Source organism: Geotrypetes seraphini, chromosome 8 (assembly GCF_902459505.1).
Source record: "Geotrypetes seraphini chromosome 8, aGeoSer1.1, whole genome shotgun sequence".
Lineage (NCBI taxonomy): Eukaryota > Metazoa > Chordata > Amphibia > Gymnophiona > Dermophiidae > Geotrypetes > Geotrypetes seraphini.
Genome location: NC_047091.1, coordinates 60,136,760 through 60,149,011, shown reverse-complemented (window position 1 = coordinate 60,149,011; position 12,252 = coordinate 60,136,760).

The window sequence follows — 12,252 nt, the reverse complement described above, 5'->3', positions numbered from 1 at the left end:
GGCATACTTGTTGGGGACATCCTAGCTTTGCTTGCACTGCTTTCCTGTGGGCTCAAGGAATCTTTTTTTTTTTTTGTTAAGGTTCCTGATTATGCACAAGTACTCCCGCCCATCCCAGGCTCTGCCCCCTTCAGGTCATTCTTGTTTCTCTGCAGTTTGCAAGCACACGTCTTTCCTTTCTGTTTTTCTCCCAGAGGAGGGTTACCAGATTTTGCGATTGTAAAATCTGGACCCATGGCCCCGCCCCCAGGCCTGCCCAGTTCCACCTAGCCCTGCCCTGTTCTGGCCAAGTCATGCCCCATTCCATCCCAAACCCCTCCCCTTAAACCTCTTGTGCTTAGAGCTGCGTCAAGAGGGCATCTGCACATGCATAGATTATTATTATTATTTATTATTTTTAAGATTTATAGCCTAAGTGGTTTACATTCAGGTACTCAAGCAATTTTCCCTATCTGTCCTATCTAATGTACCTGGGGTAATGGGGGATTAAGTGACTTGACTAGGGTCACAAGGAGCAGCATAGGATTTGAACCTACAACCTCAGGATGCTGAAGCTGTAGCTCTAACCACTGTGCCAGACACTCCCAAATGCATTCATGTGACATCACCGCGTTGCATCTGCGCAGGTGCATATGCCCTCCTGACACGATCCCGAGCTGGAAGCTTTTCAAAACCCGGACAAAGTGCGGGTGTTTTGAAAAGCTGTCCGGATGCCTAGATAGTCCTCTAAAAAGAGGATATGTCCGGATAAATCCGAACGTCTGGTAACCCTATCCCAGAGTATTCACGTTCTCCTTAATCTGAAAAAATCCACAATTCATTCCACTCAATCCATAGGATTCATAAAAAGCGCATCTTCCACAAGATCAAAATACAACTGCTCTCTAGTGGACCACAGCGTGATCCTTGCTCAGGTTATTAAGCCACAGTGACGTAGCTGCCTCGATATATATTGTTCCTTTCACAAGACTTTGAATTTGAACTCCACAGTGGCACTTAAAAGTTTCATTAGAATTAACGTTGACGGACTTTGACCAAAAGGATTTCCATTGCACTTTCCATCAAGTGCCCATTTTGCTGGTGGCAGAGTAACCGCAGCTTCAATCAGAGTGCTCGTGTTTCAACCTCAACAGCCGCAGATCACACCTTGGCCATGGGGGACACATATAAGCATATCTTTAAACTCAAGGACTCTGGAGCATGCAAGAAAGAAGATTGCATATCAGCCTTCTTGAACTCAGAGTAATCTTCAGTGCTGTCTGGACTTTGTTTGTTTGCTTGTTTATTTCTCACCCGCCCTTATCCAGGGCGAGATACATATTAACATACAAAATAAAAGATTTACATTTACCGTACAAAACACTTCAGAGACACACTATAACAATTTACATATAACATACATGTTGCATCAACGACGAATTTCAATTTAAGGCCAAAACTCGGACCCTATATTTCATTTTACAGAACAGATGTCTTTTCAGCAGTTTCCTAAAGCTCTGAACATTTTGCTGCTGGCGAATGTATCCTGGAAGATTGTTCCACTCCCAGGGGCTGATGGAGTGAAAGACACTGTTTCTGGAAGAGGAAAGCCTTAACTCCCGCACAGATGGTACAGACAGATCACAATGCTCAATTGAGCGGAGCAGTTGAGCCGGCTCACGCGGCAAGATGCTCTGGACCAGGTGTTTAGGGGCCAACTTCTGTAAGCACATAAAGACATTCACCAAAAGCTTGTACCGAATCTTATCCTTTACTTTCAGCCAATACAACCTTATAAAATATTCTGTTACATGCTCACGTCTGTCCAATTTAAACAAAGAGCGCACGACTGAATTTTGGGCCATCTGAAGCACCCCCAAGACTGATTCTGGTACTCCCTAGAACACCAGACTGCAATAGTCAAAAACGGACAAAACCATCGACTCTAACACCATCCTAAACAATGAGGCCACTAGATAAGGTCTCAATCCATTAACCGAAGATAAAAATACACCTTCTGAACTACAGCAAGCACCTGACCTCTCATAGTGAGTCCTGAATCCAAAAGCACACCAAGATATTTCACCTTGCGCCTTACCAATACTCTCTCCCCCAGCAACTCAACTGTCTCCAGAACATTAGCACCTTGCGTTCTTGTAACATACAACACCTGTGTCTTCCGAATACTTAACTTCAGCCTGTTACGGTCCATCTAGTGTTTAATCTCTACCACTACCGACTGTAAGCGTGTTGAAACCCCATCAAAATCCCCTTCAATGGGGGAAAAAGAATTGGATGTCATCAGTGAACAGGCGGTATGATATGTCCAGGTCCGAAAGCAGTTTACAAGATACAGATTGAACGAAGTCGCAGAAAGAGAAGATCCCTAAGGCACCCCTATTTTAAACTTCTTACAGCTTGACAATTTTTCACCCAAAAGCACCTCCTGTATCTCCCCCACAGAAAAGACTCAAACCAGACCAGAACCGAGCCACGAATTCCACATCCCCTCAGTCTGCTTTACAAAATTGCATGATCCACAATATCAAATGCTGCTGAGATATCCAGAAACACCACCAAATGAGTATGAAGCAAAGCAATGCTCGTACATATGGACATTTAGATAGATATGTTCTAGATAAACAAGGGGGCTCGGGGTTGCTATTGACTTTTTCAAGAAGCACTAAAAATCTGGAATGTTCCACTAATTATAAATATCACTTTTCAAGCAGCACATATCCCAGGTTCCATTAATCAGTTGGTAGATTATCTCAGTAAAAGACTGAACCCTCATGAATGGTCTCTCAAAAATTTAGTAACCTGATTCCTGTTCAACAAGTGAGGAGCACCAGCCATCTCTTTGCATCCTGAGACGATGACAAATTCCCTTTCTTCTGTGCCATCAGACAATGCCTCACTGTCTTAGATAAGTTTGCCGCATTGTGGGGGACCAAAACCTACACTCTTTCCCATTCCTACTAGTGACTCAAGTGCTTTAGAAGGTTGTTTGAGACAAAACATGGACAAAATATTCTAGTTGCTTCTTTTTGGCCCAGACAGATTGGTTCTATTTACTACAGTCACTAGCAGTGGGGCAACCAATCCACCTTGGGAATCACCCAACATTGTTGACTTGACTCAATGACAAATGTTTTCATTCTGATCTTTAGTTCCTGAATCTCATGGTATGGATAGTGAAAGCCAGTTGGTTGCTCTTATTCCAGTTCTCAGGAAATAAGGATCATTCTTTTGGTTTCTAAGAAAACTTCTACCAAAAATGTATTCTTTTAAATGGAACAGATTTACTTGGTGGTGTAAACTAAAGAAATTAATCTGATAGTTACCATTCCATGACTACTAGAGTGCGTGCTTTACTTCTCTAATTCTGGTTTGAAATCTTTTTTAGTTCACTGCCATCTTGTAGTTCTATGTATGCCTAACGTGAAAAAGTTAATGACAAACCTGTTTCCATTCATCCAGTGTAATCTTATAAGCTATGGGGCTCATAATCGAAACGGAAATACATCTAAAAACTGGCCTAAATCGGCACTTAGATGATCAGTGAGACAGGTTGTCCAAGTGCCGATATTCGAACCGGGTTTTAGATGTATTTAAAAATGACCTAGGCCTTTACAGTGCTGCTGAACGACCAGAGCTAAAAGGGGCATGTCAGGAGGGGTGATGAGGGTAGGATTTGGGCGGGACATGGACCATCTTAGACTTAGTCATACTGCATGTATAACCGAAAGTTTTACAACACTGCCTAGACAGAATCTGGATGTTGTGACTTAGGCCATCTAAAGCCAGGTCTAAGTCACAAGAAGGTATCCAAAGTGACCAGAAAAGCAATGCAGACACAAAGTACAGACCCCCACACACTGCTCCAGTGATCACTGACCACCCCCACCCCCATTAAAAATCATAATAACAACTTTACATATCTGCTTCCAGAACATCAGCACCTGGCATAGGAAAGCCTAGTAGAGCTTAAGTGGTCTTAGGGGTGGGTTAGTGAACCATGGAGAGAAGGACCCAGTCCATAAGCCACACTAATCACTGCATTCATGGAGAAACATGTGCACCCCCAAACCCTTTTGTACTGCCAAATAAGTGGCTCCTGCAGCCATAAGGGCTATTGGGGTGGTAGATAGGTGGGCTAATAGATTCTGAGGGTGTTTTGGGGGGGCTCACCATGACCTATAAGGGAACTGTAGTGAGATGTTTATGTAGGACCCTTTTTGTGAAGTTCACAGCAGTGCCCTGTAAGGTACCCCACTACTCTGGTGCCATATATGGGTGTCCAGTCCATCACTTTTCTGGCCCCTCCTGCGCCCAAAAGGTATTTTTCTAGGCATTTGTGACTTGGACTAATTTTTGGTCGAAAATGGGGTATAAAGATAGACAACTTAGTGGTCTGTGCGATCAGATGGCTGGACGTATAGTTGGATGATTTTTAGGGAAAAAAAAATGTTGGACATATTTCTCGAAAATGGACCTTTTCCCATGTCCGACTTTGGGCGACTTGTGACTTAGGCCCAAAACGGACTTAGGCGTTTCTTTTGATTATGCCCCTCATTGTATACTAGCACAGACTGAAGGTTCATCAAGCCCAGTGTTCTCTTTCCAGCAATGGCCAATCCAGGTCACAAGTATCTGGCAAGATCTCAAAAGAGTAAAATTGATGTTATGCTGTTTATCTCAGGATTCATGAGAGGACTTTTTCGCACCAAACCTCTTTTTCATAATTCTCTAACGTGGATAGCACACCTTCTATAACTATACTTTGAACCCCATGTCACAGGCCACTATCAAATATTTCAAATTTTTCTTGTAGCAATCACTTCGGCTAGAAGAATCAGTGAGTTGGAAGCCTTGGTCTATTATTACATATAAATTCAGTTTCTTCATAACAAAGCCATTTAAAGAACCCATCCCAAATTCCTATCCAAAATATGAGTTAGTCTCTGAATTTCATATCAATCAGTCCATTATGCTGCCTAATTTTTTCCCCTAACCTCATTCCACCTTAGCAGAATAATCTCTTTTCGCTTTTGGTTGCCATAGAGCTTTACTGTATTACTTACAGAGAGCTACTTTTTTATGTAACACTGCTTGACTTTGGTCACCTACAATCTATATAATCCAGAAGCGCTGGCATCAAAGTATACTATTAGGGGCATTTTCAAAACATTAAAGCATCTAAAATATGGCATAAATCGGCACTTGGATGTTTTTCTTCCCAAAACATCCAAGTGCCAATTTTCGAAACCATTTTTTTGAACATCGTACAAGGCATCCTAGCTGCTGTGCGTCCAAAACTAAAGGGGGGCGTGTTGGAGATGTGTTCTTGTCAGGCTTAGAGTTGGACATCGTGCGATAATAATCAAAACTTTGCTAAGACGTCCTGGATGGAACTTAGACATTTTGAGCAAGACCTGTTTTTGAAACGTCTTAAGTGCCAAAAAGGTACCCAAACTGACCAGATGATCACTGGAGGGATTAAGTTATGATCCACCCCACACACTCCCACAGTGGTCACTAACCTCCTTCCACCCCCCAAAAATCTGAATGAAACAGTACATACCTGTCTCTAGAACTGCAGCACTATTTATTGGAAAGCCTAGTAGAGCAATCACATAGGTCTTAAGTAGCCTGGTGAATGGGCAACTGAGCAATAGAGAAGAGGACCCCAGGCCACTACATTTATGGTGGAAAGTGTGTGGCCACCTAAACCCTACCATACTGCTATATATGTGCTACCTGCAGCCATAAGGGCTACTGGGGTAGTAGACAGGTGGATATAATAGATTTGGGGGGCGTTTTGGAGGACTCACCATACATTAGAAGGGGAGTTATGGTGAGATTTACTTCTGGTACCCTTTATGTGAAGTTCACAGCAATGCCCTCTAAGGTGCCTCACTGCTCTATGTTTATGTAGCCAGTCCATTAAAATCCTGGCCCCTCCCATGTCCAAATGGTCTGAATTTGGACATTTTGAACTTGGATGGTTTTGTGATTGAAAATGGCAAATAAAGTTGGACATACTAAGGTTAGATATCCTGGTGGCCAAGATGTCTAAGTAGGTGCTTTTCCCCCTAAAAAAATCAGACATCTAGCAGTTTTGCCAGTTTTGAAAATGGCCATTAATCTGTCTCAGACTTTGGAGGTCTTGCAGAAAATGTCCTACACCTACATCTCATTGGATATTGGATTCTATTCACTTTTGCTACAACTTCGCAGACTTGTCGTCATCAGAGCATGTAACAATGCATTCTCTAAGAGCCAAATCTTCCTCAATCGCTCACCTTCCCTCCACATCCATAGTGAACATAGGTAAAGCAGCCACCTGGTCCTCTATCCATAAGTTTGTTTATTCAACATTCAAAATACCATTCATCATCATAGACTTCTGAGCAGTTTACAAACATTAGCCGATATCGATAACAAAATAAAAAGAATAAAGATCCTAAAGTTACAATACACAAAGAGAAAATAAGAAGAAAAGTAAAAATTCTGTTGCAATACATCAAGTTGTAACTGATTTCTCATATTAAGGTCAACCAAATTTATATCCTACCTTTAGTTAATGCTGGCTCAGATCTTAAATGACAAGGCAACTCATTTCCTGTTGTCTGCTTTGTAACACTAAAAACACTAGACATCAAATATTTCAAAAAGTTTTGCTTCCTTAAAACAAATTAGATTATAATAGACCCCTTCAAAATAAACACAAATATAATTTCCCACTGACTGTATCACGTAGGAATTTTGAAAAACACGATGGTATCTTTGACTATAGCATGTTTTAATGTACAATGTTTCTGATACACACTGATAGTTCACCGTGGCTAAAAGTGTTTTCCTGCCAATTTTCATTTGTACTCAAGTATCCTGTGCATCTTTTTGCAGTGTCCAACAATAGTCAGCCAGCATTGATGGATTCCAGTTGCCCTGATCTCTTTTTTCCATAGTGGCAACGTCCTGGTGAAACCTTTCGCCATGTTCGTCGCTGACTGCACCACGATTTTCAGGAAAGAAGTCCAAATGTGAATGTAGAAAGCCATCTTCAGTGACATGTTTCATGGTTTTGTATGCTCTAAGAAGTTTGACAACCAGTTGAATATAGTTTGGTGCTCTGTAACTGCCAAGAAAATTCTCAGCAACATTCTTGAATGCTTTCCAAGCGATTTTCTCTGGCCCGACTAACAGATCTTCAAATCGCTCATCATTGATGACGTGTCTGATTTATGGACCGACAAAAATGCCTTCCTTGATCTTGTCATCAGTTATTCTTGGAAACATCTGTCTTTAGATAAAGAAAACCTTTGCCTTCCGTGTTCATTTCTTTTACAAAAATTTTTTTTTCAGTCCCAAGTTTTTTGTAAAGAGGAGGCAAAAATATCTTTGTCGGGTCAACAAGTGGCTCATGTACCACATTTTTCTGTCCTGAATCAAATTCTTATGGAGTGGCCAGTTCTTTTTTTTTTTTAATTCTTTATTCATTTTTTAATCTTACAACAAGTGTACAAATAATTAAACATTTGAAATTAAATACATCACTTTCTAATGTAACATCAAATATATAAATTTATTCCCTTCTCACCCCCCCCTTTCCTTTAACATTTAATCAAAAATATACAATATAAATATTCTTCTTCTTTTGATTAAACCCATTTGCAAATATACTTTCACTAGAAAATGGTGTCTATTCATTACAATAAGTTGTCAATGGCCCCCAGATCTTTTTACATTTATTATAATTCCCTTTTTGAGTAGCAATTATGCTTTCCATTTTATAAATGTGACACAACAAATTCCACCAGAAGGTATAATTTAATCTACTCCTTAGTGCGGCTGTCCCATTCACAAATCAAACAACTCGTGTGGATAAATTGAGAGAAGTCACAGATTTCCTACAGAAAGAAAAAGAAAGTATTTCAGTTTCACTTTTATTCTTATGGAAAGAAAACCATTTATGTTTCCTTTTTTTTTTTTTTTTTTTTATTAAACGGATGTCAACAAAACAGTAGTATGTAATTCAAGAATAATAATAACAGTTTATATACCGCAGGACCGTGAAGTCCTATGTGGTTTACAATGATTAGAAAGATACTACAAATTGAGTGGAACTTACATAGTTGGAACTTACATAGTTGGAGATTAGTGGCTGACAGTTTAAGAGATCAGTTGTTATGGGAGAGATTGTGCAGATCAGCTACCTAGGTCCTTCAAGAACAGGTATGTTTTTAGGTGTTTCCTAAATTCACCATAGTTGTTTGCGTGCGTAATTAGTTTTTCCAGGTCTTTGCCCCATAAAACTGCTTGATAAGAGAGAAGATGTTGATGGTGTCTTTTAAATTTACATCCTCCAACCGGTGGGGAGATGAACTTCAGGTGGTGCGCTTCTCTTATATCTATTGGTTGAGAAGGAGAAGAGGTCAGTTATATATTTAGGGGCTAAACCAGATAGTACCTTAAAGCAAAAACATCCCAGCTTGAACTTCGCACTTAACCTGGACATAAATACTGGCATACTGTACATTAATCAATATTTAGCCTTAATTTTTTTTTACTATATAAATGGATCAGTGGACTAGAGCAGGAGTAGGGGGGTTCACTGGTAGTACAGTGCACTGCCATGTGGATGGCCCCCAGGTCTCACACTGTGTGGGTTGACTAGAGTTGGGAAAACAGCACTGAGCAGCTAGCCACCTAGGAAGGGGAGGGAATCTAGGTCCTTGCTCGAGGGTGTAGTGTTCATGACATGGGGTTCTGGATGGTTCCCATCCCATTGTTCTTTCCTTTACTGTATCTTTTCTTAATAAATATTGTCGTTCTCCCTCCCTTTTTTCCTATTGTGTCCTTGTGGATTAATAACAAAAAAACCCCCCCAAAAAACCCCCGAAGTATGTTAAGATTGTTAGTCTCTGTGTACTTTTGTTAATATTTTAATTATTATTGTACAACGCTTAGTATTTTGGATAGGCGTTTAATCAAATAATCAAATAAACTTAAACTTGAAACTTGCATTGCTTCCAGCCAAAACATAGTCACTGCCATGTCCAGATTAGATACATGAGGAGGAAGGGGGTAGGCAGTTGAGAGAATGAGGGCTCATGAATTCAGGATCCCAATCAGGGTTCCAGTTGAGCTAGAGTGGAAAAGAAACTATGAAGAAACTGTTGGATCAAAAATAAAATTGGGCCACTGTTTATGAGAACATTTGGCCAACCTGTGTTCCCTTGTAGAAAGATGGTGGAGGAAATATTCCGGCTTAGTTATGAATTAACTTGTATTTTTTCAACTCTTCTCAGAGAGCTTGGATTAAATCCATTTTTATTGTATGAGGATTGTGGCAAAAGCTATTTAGTTTACTATTTAAGAAAATGTCTTTGCTGTTTAAGCAAAGGATAAGTTGATCAGACACTAGGGTACCCATATACAAAGCCTTTTTATTTCCATAAGTGAGTTTCCAGGGATTCAAGACAAAGTTGGACAAGTTCCTGCTAAACTGGAACGTATGCAGGTGAGGCTGGACTCATTTAGAGCACTGCTGGGCATGATGGACCACTGGTCTGACCCAGCAGTGGCAATTTTTATGTTCACATGCAAAGTCACAGAACTCTGGCCTTTTTTGAGTTTATCTATGTCATATCATAACCACAGAATTAAAAACTTGGGTTTTTTTTTGTAGCTGCCTTGACTCAGGAGTGCATTGGAAAGCTGGAGAGGGGCTTCCAGACTCTGTGGGCAGGAGCCAGTGGGTCAGTCCTGGAAGTGAGATACGTAGAGCAGGACTGGATGTTAAATTTATCAGATTTTTGGAATCTGAGACACCTGAGTGGGGTTGGATGAGGTAAAGTGGGGCAGTGGGTGGGACAGGGCGGAGCCTTTCCATGGCAATTTTTCACCTTTAAAATGATCATTTTCACCTCTCACCCCTCCTTGTACAGCTATCTCTATCCTCTTTCAATCCAGCCATCTCTACCTTTCTCCCTTCCAGTCCAGCTATCTCAATCTCTCTCTCCTTTGCCCTTCCAGTAAGCCATTTGCATCTCTGTCTCTCCCATCCCCCTTCCAGCCTAGCCATTTCATCTATTTCCAGACCCAATCCAGCACCTTCACCTTTCTCTCCACCCTTCTAGCCTTGCATCTAATTTCTTTCCTTCCCCTACCCCCATCCCTGTCTGTCAGACCTGCCTTTGCAGTTCCCTGCTCCTTCCCTCCAATGTAGCATTAGGAAGTGCAGTGTAGTGGTGCAGTAGTTCTTCTTCACCATGCTGTGCGTCTCTGTTGAATATTGCCCCTCAATACAACAGGAAGTATACATCAGCGGGAGTAGAACCCGGTAGAGACATACAGTGTGGTTGAGAAGAGCCACTGCATTGCAGCACTGTACTTCCTAATGCAGACGCTGGAGGGAAGGAGCCAGCGGTGCATGGAGAAGTTTGAGGGGAGGGGGTTGACACTAAGGTGGTGGCCTTAGAGCAGGGGTGTCAAAGTCCCTCCTCGAGGGCTGCAATCCAGTCGGGTTTTCAGGATTTCCTTAATGAATATGCATAAGATCTATTACCATACAATGAAAGCAGAGCATGCAAATAGATCTCATGCATATTCATTGGGGAAATCCTGAAAACCTGACTGGATTGCGGCCCTCGAGGAGGGACTTTGACACCCCTGCCTTAGAGGAAAATGCAGGATCATGTGAAGCAGGGATCTTAAAGTCCCTCCTTGAGGCCCGCAGTCCAGTCGGGTTTTCAGGATTTCCCCAATGGATATGCATTGAAAGCAGTGCATGCACATAGATCTCATGCATATTCATTGGGGAAATCCTGAAAACCTGATTGGATTGCGGCCCTCAAGGAGGGACTTTGAGACCCCAATTGTGAAGGGAGGCAGGCAGAGCAAGATTAAATTAAATTGCTAAATTCAAGGACAGATGGTTGCCATACAAGGAAGAATCAGGGACAGGGATTGTCTCTTGCATGTGTGGAGGGGCATAATCAAAACAAATGTCTAAGTCCATTTTGTGCCTAGGGCGCTAATCGCCCAAAGTCAGCAGCGTCCAAAGTCCATTCTCGAAAAATACGTCCAAAATATAACTTTTTTTTTTAAATCGTCTACTTCTATATCCAGCTGTTTGATCGTCCAGACCGCTAGTACGTCTATCTTTATACTACATGCTCATCCAAAAAATTGTCTAAGTCCCAAACGCCTAGAACAGTGTCCCGCAAACTTTCTCGAGCTATGGCATACTAAAGGTAGTGGCCGTGGCTCAAGACACCTGGAAGTGTGCGGATATCACCGTGATGGCATCTCACGCATGCATGACGCCATCATGTCAATATCCGCATGTGTGTGAAGGCCTCCAGGCGGGCCCTGAGATGCCAGTGGGGGGGGGGGTCAGAAGGGAAGAGGGCCAGAGAGAAGGATAGGTGCTGGCACCCACTGATTGCTTACAGGACATGCCTCTTGCCACGAGAGGCATATCCTGTAGGCAGTCAGCTGGCGCTTGCGCCTCTCCTTCTCCCCAGAGTACTGCGGCACCCATGAAATCTCAGGAGGCACACAGTTTGAGATACACTGGCCTAGAATGAGACCTTTTGGACGTGGGAGGGGCCAGCAAAATGATGAACTGACCACCCAGACATGGCAACAGAGGTAGAGGGGGCACCTTACAGGGCACTGCTGTGAACTTCACAAAACGGGTGCCAGATAAACATCTCACCGCAACGCCCTTGCAGGTCATGGTGAACCCCCCCCAAACACTCCAACAACTCACTGTACCCACCTGTCTACAACCCCAATAGCCTTATGGCTGCAGGTGCCACCTATATGGCAGTACAGTAGGCTTTTGGAGGGTTTTTGTGGACTCACATTTTCCATCAAGAATGCAGTGGGTAGAGTGGCTTATGGACCTTGGTCCTCCTCTCTATGATTCACTAGCTCACCCCCAGACTACTTAAGCCCTCTCTGTAGCTCTACTAGGCTTTCCTAAGCCAGGTGTTGATGTTCTGGAGGCAGGTATGTATGTTTTTATTCCAATTTGTATGGCGGTGAGGTGGGGGTGGGGGTTCAGTGATCACTGGGGGAGTGTGTGGGAGTCTGTACTTTGTGTCTGCAGTGGTTATCTGGTAACTTTGGATACCTTTTGGGCACCTAGACCTGTTTTTAGATCGCTAAGTCAAAATGTATAAGTTCTGTCTACTCTAAACAGTCTCGTCAAACTTTTGATTATCCCTGCAGTATGACTAAGTCTAGGTTGGCCCACAT